This window comes from Mustela nivalis (assembly GCF_964662115.1).
Source record: "Mustela nivalis genome assembly, chromosome: 17".
Lineage (NCBI taxonomy): Eukaryota > Metazoa > Chordata > Mammalia > Carnivora > Mustelidae > Mustela > Mustela nivalis.
The window spans coordinates 18655964-18673950 of record NC_139036.1 but is presented as its reverse complement, the minus strand read 5'-3'; the positions used below and the strand labels follow the sequence as shown (position 1 = coordinate 18673950).

The 17987-nt window shown below is 43.7% G+C and overlaps 1 protein-coding gene across 2 annotated transcripts in view; it reads left to right on the top strand.

Annotated features, from left to right (window-relative positions):
- Positions 1-17987, top strand: part of VPS53 (VPS53 subunit of GARP complex) — a 137702-nt gene that overhangs the window by 14574 nt on the left and 105141 nt on the right. The window lies entirely within an intron of this gene.

The window sequence follows — 17987 nt, the reverse complement described above, 5'->3', positions numbered from 1 at the left end:
CTCCTCCATTTTGCTACTTTCTTTTCCTCCTAATAATCATCTTCCATTGGCCTCTATGTAAGTATCTACCTTCTTCCTTGTTGTTATCATCAGTATTTCTGTATGGACATATTAGTTTCCTATAGCTGATCCGATTTCCTGGTTCCTGCGTGGTTCTAAGTTCTTATTGCTTTGTTTTGGTCATTTAGGTTTCTCCCATGAAGCACCACTTCACAGGGTGGCCTGTGTACATGGAGCGCTGGGAGGGAATCAAGAGTAACAAGGTTACCTGCAAATGCTCCTGCCTCCTTCCGCCCTTGAGCCTTCCTTCTATATGTCTGGCCCTGTCATCTACCTCTTCAGAAACCTCAGTGGCCTCTGTCTATCGAATTTAATCCAAGTTTCTTTGCTTGGCCTTCAAGGCCTCAATCTGCCTTTCCAGTTTTGCATCCTGCTGAGATCCATCCATATAGAAGACTCCGTGCTCTACAAGCACACCCTGTGCTTTCTGAACCTATGGACCTCTTTCTGCCTGAAATTATCTCTCTCCTCTTCTTCTTCTAGTAACTTCATCTCAAAATCTTACCTAAGGGCCCCCTCAAATCCTCCATGAAATTTTCTGTTTAGCTCACCTGAACATACAAAAGGATCAGAATTTTAGACCTAGAAGGGAATTGGAACTCATTTGGTCCACACTTCTCGTTCTGCAGATGAGCAAATTTATCCTGCTATCCCTCAGCTAGATGTATGTGCTTTCCGCCCACAAGCTCCCAGGCCTGTGCCTGTACTTTCCATTTGATTTCCATGGTCTCCTTTGACTTATTAGTGAACACTTCTTGTCTCCTTGACTAGTTTATAAGTTCCTTGAGGCAAGAATCGAATCTTCTCATCTCTGTATTTTTCTCAACACATAGGCTTTATGTTCAGACCAGTAACGTTTTATTCAACTGTATTGAATATTTGGTCTCTATGAGACTATTTATTTATTGCAAAGAAACAAAAGCCCTTTACCATAAAACATCATTTTGATCAATGTGTGTCCCCACAAAGCTGTTGAGAGCCTGATTTGTGTGTGACTAGTCCCCAGTGACTACCATTTGAAATAACCCAACTATTTCGTGTGATTCAGCCTCTTCTTTTTTTTTTTTTTTTTTTTTTAAAGATTTTTTATTTATTTATTTGACAGAGAGAAATCACAAGTAGGCAGAGAGGCAGGCAGAGAGAGAGAGAGAGAGGAGGAAGCAGGCTCCCCGGGATCGGGTCCCGCATTGGGCTCTCAGCCTCTTCTTAGAGTAGCTCAGGAAAAAATACTTTACAGGAGTCTCAGGTTTATCAAATTCCAAGAATGGGAAAATAATGTGAATGATTCATCAGGATTTTTCTGTTGGGTCATGCTTTGTCGATCCTGTATCTTTTATTTAGTTGTTTGTGTTTGAACCTGTGGTCACAAACCCCCTGTAGTAGAGAGTCGGGCCCCAGATGGGACAGCCGGTGGGAATGTTGGCCTTCCCCACCTTCCCATATTAATAGGTTACAGGTTGCTGCCGCAGGGGCGGGTCGTATTTCAGAGAGCAAGACCACATTTTCAAGAATGTTTAGATAGCATTTCAATCTGTGGTGGAATTTTGTGTTCGTCTCCTTACAATCCAGACAGAAAGGAAGCCCAGAAGAAATAATTGCTTTTCCTGTCATCCCCTCCATCTGTCTTTTCCAGCAGTTTGTAATGCAAGCTGATGGCGAGACTTTTTTTTTTTTTTTTCCCAAGGAGCATTTGGGTCCCATCCTTGTCAACTCATAGGGGTAAAAGTCTTGCTGTCCAGCTCTGGCTGGCTGGTGGTTTGCTGAAGAGAGACTCTGACTTGACTGGCACAGACTTGGGAGAGTTATGGATGTTCCAAAATACTGAGTTTTATAGGTCAAGAGGCCCCAGATTTCCCTCTTCCCTGGAATAGAGGGAAAAGTCTGCTTTCAGAACTTGTTTCCGAAGCTTCTGAGGAACACTCGGGAGGAGGGCAGTATTATGGACCAAAGGAAATTTCATCTTGATCGTGTTTGACCGGAACTGATGTGCTTTTTAATCTCTAAAGAAGGGGGAAATGTTTACTTCCCCTTCACAGTGTCTTAAAAGATATTTTTAGCAAAATTTTTTTAGAAAAGCAGTGGTTCTCGCTACAAAACTATTTCTGAAGAGGCAGTGACTTAGAAATTGAAGACACAGTAAGGCACTTTCTTTGATTTCTGAGATTTCTGAAATACCAGCTGCATGGTTCGCACTCAGTTCCACATTGTGGAGACCTTTGATTGTTTACCACCTCCTACGTGGCAGACTTGAACTGGTCCTGGCTTAGTCTGTGACCTCTTCTAACCAGACTGTGATGCTCATACAAAGTTAATACGGCACAGAATTCTCCCCATTTTCTTCTGCTGAAATCATCAGGCAAAAGCTTTAATTAAATGCCCACATGTTTCAAACTTCGTGGATAAGATGAGTCAATTCAACTAATACATGATCTGATATGCTGTGAACTGTATGCAGCTTCCTGAGAATTAAAACAGACAGCTTGACCTCGGGTAGAAAGAGGTGAATAGAGGAGCGGCTTGGAAAAAGAAAAGGTTGGCATGTGAAATCTCAAGAGTGGCCAAAGCTTGACCAATTCCCAGTATGCTCACTGAGAAACACCAGAAGGATCAGCCCCTGGGCTTCTGTCTCTGGAGTAGAGCTTGGCTGCCATGTTACTGTTGCATTAGAGCAAGACTAAGGTTTGGGAGGGGAAGAAACTATTAATTGCCATCTCCAGCCCAGCTCACCAGAATCTGATTGTAAGAAGCTTTAGGTATCCATAGTACAATCTTGCACTCAGTTCAGGAATCCTTTCTGTGACATCCCTGACAATTCACTGGCCTGCTTCTGCTTGGACACTCATGGTGATGGGCAGCTACCGTTTTGTTCTACAGGGCAGTCTCAGTCTTTTCCAGTTTTGAACAGCTTTAATTGTAAGAAACTTCTTTCTTAGACTGAACTGAAATAGTAAAATAGACCTCATTGTAACTTCTCATTGCTCTTAGTTGTGCCAGCTGGACCGGTGCAAGCCTAATCCCTTTTCCTTATTATAGTTTCTAAAATTTTAAATGGATATTATGTTCCTTTCTTAGTGTTCCTTTTCCTAGGGTAACCATTCTTTCTTCAGCTCTGTGATCTTATTTCCAGACCCTTTATCATCCCAGTTCCCTTGCAGTTTGTCAGCATCATTCTTTTTTTTTTTTTTGTCAGCATCATTCTTTTTTTTTTTTTTAATTTTTTTTTTTTTTAAAGATTTTATTTATTTGAGAGAGAGACAGTGAGAGAGAACATGAGCGAGGAGAAGGTCAGAGAGAGAAGCAGACTCCCCGTGGAGCTGGGAGCCCTATGCGGGACTCCATCCGAGGACTCCGGGATCATGACCTGAGCCGAAGGCAGCTGTCCGACCAACTGAGCCACCCAGCATCATTCTTAAAATGGGGTTCCTAGCCAGGAGTAGACATGCTGTGTGGACACATAGTGGGATGCCTCAGCCTCCTTGTTCTGCACTGGTGCTGTGAATGTGGGAACTGGGGGCTGAGGGGGACTGAAATTCATTATTATAATTCCTGAAATTGATTACTCATTTTTGTATGAATAGATTAATTTCTTGAGAAAGTACTCATTGATTTTTTTTTTTAATTCTTTAAGGAATCCATGACTCTTCAGAAGTTAAGAACCACTGGTTTAGACACTGTTGTCCCATCACCTCAGACTGGGTGCAGTTTCTGGCAGCTGTGTCCCGCTGTTAGCTTCTGCTGACAGTCGAGTTGGCAGTTCTCCGAAACCCCCAGGTCAAAAGTTGCAGACAGATGCCCACAGAGCTAAGAAAGTAACCTAAATGGCTTCAGTAGGCCAGTGTGCATCCACGTGTATCCTGTGGATGAGTGAATGCCCTTTCTAAAAGGAGACAGCTACAGCCCAGTTCAGACCGACTGTGGTCAGCCCTCAGTGCAGACCCGGAGATGCCAGATCTATCAGTTTTTCAAGAGAAGCCGGAAATCCGGATTTTTATGTGACTCTTCAGATTTTTAGATGTTGGCTTAGTGTCTTCCACAAATACTGCGAAGGCCAAACAAAACACGTGTGTGCCAACAGTTTGCAACATCTGCCCCAGGTCTTTTTTCGTATGAACTACTTTTCAACTTTTCCCTCCTCTGTTTGTTTAAGAGATTCTTTTGAGATCAAGTACTGGACTTTATGTCCTCCCCCCACCCCCTGCCACACACCCCATTTCTTCTTGCTAGTTCTGCTTGATTGTCCTAGCCAGTTGAGGCCTTTTGGAGTCTTGATGACCTCCCCGTTTTATCATTAGCAGACTTGCAGGCATGCCTTCTGTCTTCATTCACATTGTAGAGGAAACGGTTGAACAGGATGGGTTCAGAGCCATGTGGCATACTTTGAGAGACTTACTCTTCTCTTCCTTATCCTCATTTTGGTATCAAATGCCAGCCCCAGAAAACAAAGAATTTCTTCCTGTCCTTGGTATCTGTCCAGGGCCATGTTTCTTAAATTTTCCGTGTCTCCATTTTCTCAGAAAAGGGGACTAATCATACTTGCCTTCTCTTTTCATGGAGAGATCATAAGATTTATTAACTAAATCAGGAAAGCATCTTGCCTTCCAAGGAGAAAGTGTTCTTTGCTTTTCACCCTCAAAATTAGCTTTTCATCTAATTCAGGCATTAGAATGAAAATAGATGGGGCGCCTGGGTGGCTCAGTGGGTTAAAGCCTCTGCCTTCGGCTCAGGTCATGGTCCTGGGGTCCTGGGATCGAGCCCCGCGTCGGGCTCTCTGCTCCGCGGGGAGCCTGCTGCCTCCTCTCTCTCACTCTCTGCCTGCCTCTCTGCCTACTTGTGATCTCTGTCTGTCAAATAAATAAATAAAATCTTTTAAAAAAAAAAAAATAGCTGTGCTCCCCAAGAGCTTGCACTAGGTAAATGGTGGCAGTTCACAGCATAACATTGATCTTCGTTACGTGGGGCTATGAATTTGTACTTGTTAGTTCTCTTGCAGGATGGTTTGAATTTTTCTCCTTCATCACTTCAAATTTATTCTCTCTCATCCTCTCTTTGGGAGGAAAATGAAGCCCGTAAATGGAATAAAATAAATGGCATTACTATTAAAGGGACTATAAATAGTTTGAAAAGGAAGGGGAGGGGGCATGGCACTTACTTCCTCCTGCTGAAAGATACTAATTCTAAAGCAATTGAGCTTTTAAAGCACACGCTCAAGTTTTTCCAGTAGTGACTGAGAATGGTTAGGTGTTTTTTGTTTCTTTTACATTTTTTTTGAATTGTATTTTTTCAAAATGTCCACAGAAGACATTAACCTTTGGAAATTGCTAAGACCTTAGAATGACCTGGGAGGGAAGCACCATGACCACCCAGTGGGGCAGTGCTGGAGTCAGGTTGTGAGAGTTTTTAGGGCTCTGTGTTTTGCCTGCAGACTTTTGTAGGGGAATGGAGTCCCTGGTTTTGATCGAGGCTCCCCAACCAGGATTTCTGACATCCGGTGCAGAGGTCAAGGTTGGTTTGCATTTACTTGAGGTTAACTCTGAGTGAGTGTTAAGTTTGGCCTGTTTGTAGAGCTACTGACTGTAGTCGAGGCAAAGACTTGTAGAGAGACTGGGCCGGTCTTAGCACCATGCTGTGTCCCATTTACTGCACAGGATCCTCCACAGCACGTTTTGGCAGTGACTTGGCGGCTGAGTATTGGAACCCCTCGCCACTTGTCTTCTAAAAATCTGTGATTTGAAGACAACCCATAAGGAATTCAAACAGCTGTCTTCTCTCTCCTCTGTGTACAGTGAAGGAGTGAGCATTTCCTTTGAATTCTCTAAGCGTTGGGGGGATTGGATGTTGTCACTGATGTAACATGGGATGGCAGCCTGGGTCAAGTGAAAAACCTTTTGAATTTAAGTTTTGACTGTGCCACTGGGTGTGACTTTGGACAAGTTAATTAGCTTCTCTGAGCCTAGGGTTCTTCAGCTGTTGTGCTGACTTGGAGGTGGTAGGGCTCAGTGCGAGTAGTAAGTGGCCCCTGGTAATCTGTGAGAAATTGCAGTTAATGCCTTTCTGGCTCCTTGAACATCTCTGCCACATAGGTGGTGGCCCATGGGTGTCCCCATTTGTCCGTGGGGAGCCTGGCCTTCCTTGGATTGTAGGATATTTGGTTGCCTTCAGTTCTGATGGGTTCAAGAAGAGTTAAGATTTTTCCTTGCATCCTTGACGAAAGCACAGCTGACCAAGGGCTTTTAAAGTAGAATGGTGTGAGAAGTTCATTAAGATTTTAGGTTCCAGGGGCACCTGGATGGCTCATTGGGTTAAGCCGCTGCCTTCAGCTCTGGCCGTGATCCCGGAGTCCTGGGATCAAGTCCCGCATCAGGCTCTCTGCTTCGGCTGGGAGCCTGCTTCCTCCTCTCTCTCTCTCTGCCTGACTCTCTGCCTACTGGTGCTCTCTGTCTGTCAAATAAATTTAAAAATCTTAAAAAAAAAAAAAAAGATTTTAGGTTCCACATTGCAGCTAATCATTAAGAAGCCACCACTTTTCAAGGTTTGATGTCGTTTCAAGGAGGATTATCAGCGAGCACCTGAAAAAGGTATTAAAATATTTCTTTTCTAACTACTTATCTGTGTGAAGCCCGATTCTCATCATATTTTTCAACCATAACAACGTATCACAGCAGAGTCAGTACAGAAGCATATGTGCGAGTCCAGCTGGCCTCTATTACAGTAGACACCGAAGATCATTGCAAAGGCATAGAAGCAGTGACACTGTTTTCAAGAAATTTGTTTTGTTTGGGTAGAGTTTTTTGTTTGAAGATTTTACTTATTTGAGAGAGAGAGCAAGAACACAAGCAGGGGAGCAGCAGAGGGAGAGGGAGAAACAGACTCCCCACTGAGACGGAAGCCTGATGCAGGGCTCGATCCCAGGATGCTGGGATCATGACCCAAGCCGAAAACAGACGTTTAATGACTGAGCCACCCAGGTGCCCAATAGAGTTATTTTTCATAAAAATATGTTATTTATGTTAACGTGTAAGGAGCTTATTGTTATTTTTAAATATATTAATAGATAAATGGTTTTTAAATTTCTCAGCATTAATTTCCAATATGGTATATATATCAGTAGATACAATCCACAAAAACAAAATCTCTTTGCGGCCCTCAGTAATTTCCAGGGATATGAAGGGACCTGAGATAAAAAGTTTTAGAAATGCTCTTTCTGAGTAATATTTCAGTGTTAAATAAGTAGGGATCTCAGGCAATTTGTTCTTTTTTTTTTTTTCTTAAGGTTTTATTTATTTATTTGACAGTGAGAAAGAGACAGCAAGCGAGCCTAAGAAGGGGAGCACACAAGCAGGGGGAACGCTCAGTAGGGAGCCCAATATGGGCTTTCATCCCAGGAGCTTGGATGCTGACCTGAGCTGAAGGCAGAGGCTTAACAGACTGAGCCCTCCATGTGCCCCCCGCAGGGAATTTGTTCTTGATTTTATGACAGTGACTCTAATTAATATATTTGTTCATTCACTCACTCGGTAAATACTGAGTGCTTGCCTTCTGTGTGCTGGGCACTAATGCCAACAAACTAAGCAAAGAGACACGAATTGTGATGTTTACTTGTTTTCTGGATTTTGTATCTGTTAAGGAATTAGACCTGTGACCTTGGTTCACTAAGCATGTTTGTCAGAAAATGGATATAGAAATTTATCATATGACTTTTCAGCTTCTACTGGTGATCGTATGACTTTTCCATCTCATCAGTTAGCTTAGCTTTTTGTTTTGCCTTTTTTTTTTTTTTAAGGTCTTATTTATTTGAGAGAGTAAAAGAGAGAGCATGAGTTGGGGGGAGGAGCAGAAGGAGAGGGAAAAGCAGACTCCCTGCCAAACAGGGAGCCCAATATGGGGCTCGACCCCAAGGCTCTGCGATCATGACCTGAGCCGAAGGCAGGTGCCCGGTGACTAAGCCACCCAGGCACCCCTTGGTTTGGTTTTGTAATATTTAACCCTACCTGCTATGTCACTGTATATTGTCTCTTTAATTTATTGCTGAGTTCTGGCATTTTAATCTGGGATTTGCATTCATATTCAAAAGCTTCATTCCTTTTTTATGACTGAGTATATTCCACTGCATGCATCTGCCACATTTTGTGTATCTGTTTGTCTGTTCTTGGGCACTCGAGTCGTTTCCACCTTTTGGGTGTCGTGAAAAATGGCAACGAATATTGACATACAAGTATCTCTTTGAGTCCCCCCTTCTCAATTCCTTTTAGTATATACCTAGGCATTGAATCACTGGATCATACAGTAATTTTTAATCATTTCAGTATTTAATTTCTTTGGACACATGCTTCCCCCATTGTTCTGAACTTTAATAGATTTATTTTTCCACTAGACAAGCATACGTTCCTATTTTATCTTCATTTACTCCATAGAGACCGTGTGTTTCAGATTAGCCATAGAGTCATAAAAGTTTTTGTGTTAAGTACCTACCAACAGTGATGCTGCCCCCTCCAACCAGAAAAACTACCCAGATGATTTCTTTTAGCTAGCAAGTCCAGCAGTTGGCTTCTTTCCTCCCTGACCTTAGAAACACACGAAGTCCCACTTGTGTGCAACATGACTACTGAAAATGGTTTTAGGAAAATAGTGTGCCAAGAAGGAACACTGAAGTTTATTCTTCTTCTGAGCCATCTCCATATAAATTGACATCAGGAGCCAAGCAAGAAGGTCAAGTGTAACTTTTGCCATCTGCTTGTTTCCATGTTAAAGGCAGTCACAAGTTTAAACCAGAGTCTCTGCATCTAAAGAGGAAAATGCCATTCATCACTGCTGTAACTGCTCTGGCTATTACCCAGGTCACTCTTGCTTCTGACTGCTAGTAGCTAGTGATTTTGGAAGGAAAATTCCATCCTTAGTTTGAGGCTGCACATTAGAAAAATTGCTGACAGGGCAAAGCTTTCCGGATTCCAGGTCCTTGACAAAATAAGTCATTCAGATATGTTTAAACAATGGATGGAAATTTGAAACTCTGTCTTCATGTAAGAACTTGACCTCCTTTTTCCTCTTCCTTTTTTTGTCCATGGAAATGCAGAATTTAGAACAGCATGAGTTCAGTGCTGTGGTTGCCCTCTCATCCTTTCCATTTTTAAATCCCTGTGAGTCTGTAATACAGCTATAAAATTTCCTTTCCTGTAATTTGGACTCAGGTCTCCTCTAGAAGGACATTAATTTTGCAAAACTAGAGATAATGCCTTTTTTTTTTTTTTAAGTTTGCTTTGGTCTGGTGCTCTACAGTCATCTAGATTAAAGCTCTAAAACATGTGAGAAATTTACCATCCTTCATACAGTATTGGATCACATGCCAGGATTTCTGGCTCTTTGTTTCCATGTTATATTGTAAACCCTGGATAGATGCAGTTCATCTCTAGGCATCGCATGTGATACCTAGAATATGGATGTTAGGCAAACCGTATCAGTGCTCCTGTCACAATGGCCTCCAACCAGAAGGGTGACAGTTTCTTCTGGAGTTACACTTACTGACCAGTAAATCTGATGATCCAAATACTGCCTTTTTTTTTTTTTAAGATTTTATTTATTTATTTGACAGGCAGAGATCGACAAGTAGGCAGAGAGGCAGGCAGAGAAAAGAGGAAGCAGGCTCCTGCGGGGCTCAATCCCAGGACCCTGGGATCATGACCTGAGCTGAAGGCAGAGGCTTTAACCCACTGAGCCACCCAGGTGCCCCCAAATACTGCCTTTTATAAAGCAGAAGAAGAGGTGAACTCTGAGGGGTCTTTACCCCATCACAGACCTAATTACTCACCTTTGTTTCCTTGTCATACTTCTGAAGTGTTCTTGTTCTCAGTCTCTTAAGTGCAGTAGGGACAGATAACCAACTGTTATTCATATGGTAATACCATCTATAGTAGGCCAAGTGCTGCACTCTTTTTTTTCATTGAATGCTTGGAGATTCTGATCTTTGGAGATTTCTGATGATTGGATTAGCATCTTATGGTCAGGCTCCAGTACATTTTTTTTTAAAGATTTTATTTATTTATTTGACAGAGAGAGATCACAAGTAGGCAGAGAGGCAGAGCAGAGAGAGAGAGAGAGAGAGAGGAGGAAGCAGGCTCCCTGCTGAGCAGAGAGCCCAATGCGGGACCCTGAGATCAGGACCCGAGCCGAAGGCAGCGGCTCAACCCACTGAGCCACCCAGGCACCCAGTACATTTTTTTTTAAAGGATTTTATTTATTTATTTGGGGGGGGGCTGGAGAGTGAGAACAGGCATTGAGCATTCCCCATTGAGCAGGAAAGCCTGATGTAGTCCTCAATCCCAGGACCCTAGGATCATTACCTGAGCTGGAAGTGTAAGGGCCTATTCAGCTAGAGCAGTCCCACCCTGGTTGAACAGCCATTTTGTTGTTTATGCGGTAAAACTTAAATTGACCCTGCCCCCTCACGGGAACTTATTTAAAAGCCAAGCACAGGAAACCAGTCCCAGGTAACAAAGCCCAAATACAAGGGTGGGTCAGGTCGAGTAGAGACATCCAATCAGTAAAGCACACATACTGTCTCCCTAGCTACCAAGGAGTGTGGGCCCCGCCTTTTGGGCGCCAATTCTGACTAAGGTGATAGGCTAGTTCAAATAGCTCCTATGGGGTGAATTGTAATTCAGTTGGCCACCCGTGTGTGACCTAGCATGACTGTGCAGCTTCCTCTGTGTGTTACAATCTCATTGGCCACCTGTGTGTGGCCAGGCCCAACCACATGGCCTTTGCTCTATAAAAGTTAGACTGTAAGGCAGGGAGGGGTTGCCCTCTCTGTAAGAGGAGATCCCCGAATGGTCGGTTTGATTCTCAATGCTTGGCGCAAAATAAAGCTTTGCTTGACCTTTGCTTTGCTTGACCTTCGCTTTGTATCAGTCTTGCTCCTTTAATCATGGACCCATTATTGGGGGACCCAACAAAGGTAGACGTTTAACCAACTGAGCCACCCTGGAGCCCCAGGCTCCAGTACATTTGTCAGGCGTGTAGTTACCCTCTTCTCTAGAATTAAGACGGAATTGTCATAAGACTAGTAGGTCTTTCTTGATGGGTTCACTATAAGCGAAGACATGTTTGAGTTGCTTTGAAAGAAGGTAAATTTGGAGACATTTGTCTGGACCTATAATGCTAATGTTTTACTACAACATAAATATGTTTATCTTACCTTCAACATATTGTGCACACATTGATCTTGACGAATGTGTGACTTGGCCCATGTCACACTCAGTGAATCAGAAATCCAGATTTTCTGATTCCCAGGATGCTGTGTACTTGCCCATCCCAAATTCTCTTTTGAAAGAGTGTCAAAATTTAGAAGATTTGGGAGCCACATTTTTCTACTTCAGAGCCTGAAAAGTTAAGGGGTTCCCAAAGGAATCCTAGCAATGAAAGTGACTGTGGCCTGATTAACCCTCTGGATCCATCTCAGCATGATCAGGAAACCAGGCTGAAAGAAGAGCTCAGGGATACACAGAGAGAGCTGTGTGGTCTTTGTGCACCTGAGGTATTGGAGAGAGTTCAGTGAAATAGGAAGAGAAGATCACGGATGAAACCCCAAGGTGGGGGGGTGGGTCTGGTCCATAGCCTAAAGGGCATTTGGTACAGAAGGTATCTCCAAAATCAGCTGGAGGAACACCCAGATGCCAGCACGAAAGGGGATTTTCTTCTGAATAAAAACTCATGACCTAGGTGAGAGTTTCTAAATGACTAAAATAAGGAGTAGCAGTAAAATATGGGGGCTTCAAATTTAACTTGGCAACCGGGAAGTCTGAGCTGTTTGTGGGAAGCAGTCCTTCGTTAAACTTGGACAAATGGTTCCTTGAAGCGTGCCCCATCTCCTAAAAACTGAATTTCTGTACCTTTTGTTTGGCCGAGACGTTTGTTTAAACACTTCCTTCTCGCTGCCAGTCGGGGTTATTGCTTTCAGTGTGCTAGTGCGCTAGGTTGCAGTTCTGCAGGGCGAGGTGTGCTCAGATGCATTCGCTGCTCCCAGCTCTGTCAGGGCTGAGTTGTTTTCAGTTATGGGCGATAACAGATAGAAGCAGAACTGGAAAAGGTCAGTGTTTAGTCTTTTTGGGCACTGCTGCATTTGTGTCCCAGTCTCGTCTTAGATTCTAACTTCTAGCTTGTCTCCTAAAAAAATAAAAATGAACTGTCTGGTTCATGTTTTCAGTGGATGTGGTTTGCAGAAATCATAAATAAAAGTGACTTAGGTGGAACGGAGCATTTTAACAAATAAGGTGAGAATTACTCCTTTTGCCCTCTACATTCATTTGGTTCACAAACGTGGCAAGAAATCTGTGCTTTGAATAAAACCGCTTTATATTTAAGGGTTCTGAATGGCCAGTGGAGGAGTTAGGGTTGAGACCAGCAAGTCATATCTCATGGGTGCCCATCTGGCATTTGATGATTTCTGGCAGACCTAGAAGGTCCCCGGTGTGTTCTAGGATACGGGGAAATTGCGCATGCAGCCATCCATAGCTGTGAGATTCCTGTACTCTCCACTACTATTGGGCGCCCTTGTGGGGGGAATGGGTTGCATTGTGATTATCGGCTTCTTCAAGCACCTCTCCTGTTTCCATAGCAACAGCTCTTGGCAATGCCAGGGGTGGCAGACAGTATCAAAACAAGGGACATTCCATAAATAAAGGCTACTTATCCCTAGCTGTCTACCTCTGGTAGATGTCCCTTGCTTTCCAAATGATTCTAGCATTATTTACATTGCCCTCTTTGTGTCATTATTTTACAGTTATTTCTATTTCTTATGTGTATTCCTTATGAGCTCTTTAAAGATGGGTCCTCATCTAGTGATCTTCTCTCCTCAGTGTCTAACATAGTACATATAATAGGCTTACTTTTTATTGAAGAAGTGAACAAAAGATTGAGACTTTTTTCTTTTTTTCCTGGAGAATGTCTCATTTTCAGCATAGTTCAAAGGTACAGTTTCCCTGATCCATGAGCCATTCTTCTGCGTATGCCTGCAGATGTTGACCTTAACCAGCTTACTTACAAACGCTAAAGGATCGGTCGGCAACCTTTGGCCATTGAAGGGATAGTCACATTTGAAATATCGTACTCCCATCTGGGAGATCTGGGAATAATATTAGTAATGGCCATTTAGTGAGTCCCTCTTATGAACTGAGTCCTCGGTTAGGACTCTCTCAGGTACAGAAGACAAAATCCCAGTTCAAGCGGGCTTAGGTCAAAAGGGGGACTATTTGAAAGGTACTCGTGTCTTGTTTTGAAGAAGTTGAAGTCAGACCGTGGAAGCGTATTGTCTCAGCTGAGCTTATCAAACAATTGAAGCCGGGATTGGAATAGTGCTCAGAATTTTTCTCTTTGTCTGTCTCTCTGCATGTGTTGGCTTCATCATCCCTATCTGGAGACCAGCCTCTTTCCCTTACAGGGGAACCTGCTGCTCTCTAACTTAGCTTCTCATGTTGGGGCTCCCACCAGAGAGAGGTGAACACTCTTTGCCAATTTATTCTGGAAAATCACAAGAAAACTGTTTGGCTCAGCATAGACCAGGCCTGCTTCTGAGACAGCAGACTCCATAAGAACACGATGAGAGGAAGATTCCCAGAAGGAAGGAACTGGGTAGACAGTTCCAAAGGTGTTCACAAATAAACCCTGTTTCCCTTCCTGACAAATTGTCTTTGTGGGCGGAGCTTCTGTTCTAGGAATGGTGAGCTTGTGCCTCCTAGAGGTAAAGCGGCTTGGTAGAGATCACACAGTAAGTGGCAAGGCCAACACTCAAATCTTAGTCTGCTTGTTCAGAAACCCTGCTCTTTACTAATATGTTGCACTGCTTTTCCAAACAATAGGAAAGGAACTGGCAGACAGATGTAAAGTTGGGCCACAGAAATGATAGCAGAATAGTGGGAAAATATAAAACTTTCTTCCCAGGAAGCCTGAGTATTAGCACTGTATTTTTTCAAGGAACATGAAGCCATACCACTTCTTCTGAAAATGATTAACCTTTTCCTCCTTCCTGCAGTGGTGACAAATGGGATCTTGGTTTCAGATCTCTTAGAGGCTGTGTGGACTCACGGGATAAAAGCGATACAGTTCTCTGATAGAGCAAACTACAAAATTACATGCCTCTAAGAGCCAAAGGGGATATTAATTTCTCAAGGCATTTCCACTGGCTCAGATCTCTGTCTACACAGGTGGCAAATGACAGTTCTGGAAAAAAAAATTTTTTTTTAAGATGAAAGCAAAAAGCAGTAGAGTCTGCAGCGCCAGGTTCCATGCTGCTTGTCTTCTGTGCACATGACCTAACGTGGCTTTGGTATGGTCTGTTTGGGGTCTACTTTGGGAGGCAAGGAAAATGAATAACAGTTATGGTTAATGATGCACAAAAATACAGAGATTGCCTAATTGGTTCTGCTCCACCTTCTAAGCCAGCTCAGTGGGAGGCTTTGTCTCTCCCAGCGGTAGAATTAGAGTTTCTAAGGAGGACCACTGTAGTAACTGCCGCTTAGTAACACCCTCGAATTCAGGCGGTAGCCACGCTTCTGTGCTCGGTTTAGAAATTCCAGTAAGGGGAGATTGAAAGCAGACATTTTTGGGTGCTTACTTCTGTTTTTAATCCACATACAGCCTGGAGTGGGAAAGTAGCCACATTTTCTTTTAAAGAGTTTCTAGGGACAGCTCCAGAATCTATCTTTCAGCACATTTTCTGATTAGCCAGGTAATAAAAGTATTTTAGAGTTACTTGAAAATAAAATCTAAACCTTTTATAAGTCCTTAATGATCCTTCCTTCTGAATGACAAAACGCTTCCCATGTCATTGATTATTAGAGATTAGATAGCAGACATCAGGGTGTGTGTTGAGAATGGACGTGCTTAATGGAATAAGCTTCAGAAGAACCCTGTTGACTTCTGGAAAAGGAGTTGTATTAAATTTCCTCAACTTCATACATTGTTATAACGAGAAGTATTCCAGTATGAAAAAAAAATCTGGCAATTTATCTTTCTTTAAGACTGTGAAATGGAGGATTGTGTCGATCTTGTTTGCTGGAAGAAAAACGTGGTACCTTCAGCAAAGACAGTTCTGGTAGGATGCCAGATCTAAAGGAGCTTCGACTGGAAACTGTCTGAGAAGGGATCATGCACACTTCTTCAGACCTTACACCCAAGTATTGAACTTGGTCCTTTTAGCCTTTCTCAGCTGAATGTCATGTGTCTTAGGATATTTGGCTAGAAGATGGTTCTTTTAATGCCATAAGAGCATCACTGTGCATGACATGATCAGTAATATCACATAATTCTGTGCAAGCTGTGCCCCCAAAAAGCCAGTCCTTGCTGGTGGACAGTTGCCTTTCAGGTAGTGCTTTTTTATACCATGACCTGACACTTTTTAGAAGACTTCAGAGGGTTTAGAATTTATTGACCCCTTGCAGCATCAGGGGCATGAGACTCCATATTTTCCAGGTAGAAAACAGTTACAGAAAGCGTGGTACAACGCTTTTGAACCACTGCTAGTTAGGGAAAGACAGGGGTGTCAGCACCCCGCATTCAGAGCAGTGGTCTCAGCATGGCTGCTCCTCTGGAAGTGCCCTGTGACAGTTGTAATGATTTGGCAAGTGCTTGGCAAGTTCCAGCTGTGCTCTGGCTTTGGTTAGATGCTGTAGGTGATGTGATCGTATATATACTCAGTCCCTAGACTCACTTTCCAGAAGAAGCTGTTAATAATTATACTGAGACAGTAGTCAGAAACTGGGCCTGTCCTTCTGGCAGCCAGAATGGGTGATTGCCTGAACCTATAGGGGATATAAGAATGCCAGTCGTGTCCTTGGTCTACACTCTGAAGGACATTTACAGCCTTATTTGAGAGCTAATACATTTTTTTTTAGAGAGAGTGTGCGTGGACGTGCACAGACGTGAATAGTGGGGGGGGGGGGGGCGGGGGCAGAAGGAGACAAGGCCAGGCAGGCTCCACAGTCAGCTCTGTGCTGAGCCTGACTCGGGGCCTCAGTCCCACGACTGTGAGATCATGACCTGAGCCAAAACTGAGAGTTGGACACCCAACTGCCTGAGCCACACAGACGCCCCAAGAACTAACATTTATACACTAAATAATCTCAGAACTTTGTAAAAAAGTTTGTCTCGGGACGCCTGGGTGGCTCAGTTGGTTGGATAGCTGCCTTCAGCTCGGGTCATGGTCTCGGAGTCTCGGGATCGAGTCCCGCATCGGGCTCCCAGCTCTACGGGGAGTCTGCTTCTCTCTCTGCCCTTCTCCTCACTCATGCTCTCTCTCCCTGTCTCTCTCTCAAATAAATAAATAAAATCTTTAAAAAAAAAAAAGTTTGTCTCTTCTCTTATTGTCCCATTACCATCCCCCCTCCCAGACTCCCGAAGCAGCTTCTCCTCTTCTGTTGAATTATTCCCACACTTGGCAGGTGCAAGCATTGCTCGTCTTCAAAATGTCCTCCCTTCACTCCCATCTGTTGCCCCATTTTTCTCACCTCTTGTAGCAAACACGTGTTGAAAAAATAATCTACACCAGGGGTCAGCAGCCTTTTCCTCCTAAGGGTCATATAGTAAATATTTTGTGTGGCGGCCCCTGCTCTGTACTCGCCTCCGTTCATCACATCGTCACAGTCCACTTCCATCCCCTTGACTGCACTGCAGCTGCTCTTGTTCAGGTCGTCAGCAACGTCCCTGTTGTCAAAATCAGTGGTAATTCTCGATCCTAGTGTACATAAATTTCTAAAGAATATTTATTTATTTGAGAGAGCACACGTGCATGCACAAGTGGTAGGAGCAAGGGGAGAGGGACAGGCAGACTCAGTGCTGAGCTCTGAGTCCAAAGAGTAATCCTTGATTCTTTCCTTTTCCTCATTAGCTACATTCAGTCATCAGTGAGTCCCACAGGTGAGATCTTCCCAGAAATCCCAGTCACTGAGCTGCTTCCCAGCACTGCTGGCAGCCTGCTCTAGACCTGCCCTGTTTCTCACCTAGACCAGCCCTTCCCAGCAGTCTCTTCTTTCATGCCTGCCTCTTATAGCCCCTACCACACAGCAGCCAGGGTGGTCTTTTATGCATGTAAACCATTTGCCAGTCCCTTCTTTAAAACCCTTCAGTGGCTTCTCATTGCACTTCGAACAAAATCCTGTGATTTTACCAGGCCTTTGCGGCCACCCAGGCTTCAGCAACTGCCTGCTTCTCCAAATTATTGGCACTTCCCACTCGATGACCCTGCCATCCACTGCCATACTTTTGGTCCTTCCAAACACCGAGGTCTTTTTCTGCATTAAGATCTTTTATTTGCTGTTCTCTCTACTTGGAATTCTCTTACTCCAGATCTGAAAATCCAGACTCTTCCTCATCCTGCAGGTCCCAATTCATATGTTCTTTCTTCTGTGACCAACCATCTCCCTCACTCCCACTGCCCTCCTTAGTTCCTCCAACACACCTGTCCCTCTCTGAAATTTTCTCCTTCCTTTCTTCAGTTAGTTGTTTTTTTTTTTCCAGTATCTTCCCCCACATACCACTTCTCGGAGTAAGTTCCTTGAGGACAGGGAGAAGGACCATGTTTGTCTTATCCGCTATTGGGTTTTCAGTGCTTAGAGGAATACCTGGTGCATGAAAGATGCTCAGTAAGTATTTGTTGATGGGGCGCCTGGGGGGCTCAGTCAGTTAAGTGTCTGCCTTCGGCTCAGGTCTTGGTCCCGGAGTCCTGGGATCGAGGCCTGCATTGGGCTCCCTGCTCAGCGGGAAGCCTGCTTCTCCCTCTCTCTTTGCTACTTCCCCTGCGTGTTCTCTCTCTCTCTTTCTGTCAAATAAATAAATATTTGTTGAATGATAGAAGGAATGAATTAATGAAATGCTGACAGAGTAACAGTTCAGATAGAGGTTGTCTTCAGTCACAAGACAGTGAGGGTCTCTGTGGCTGGAAA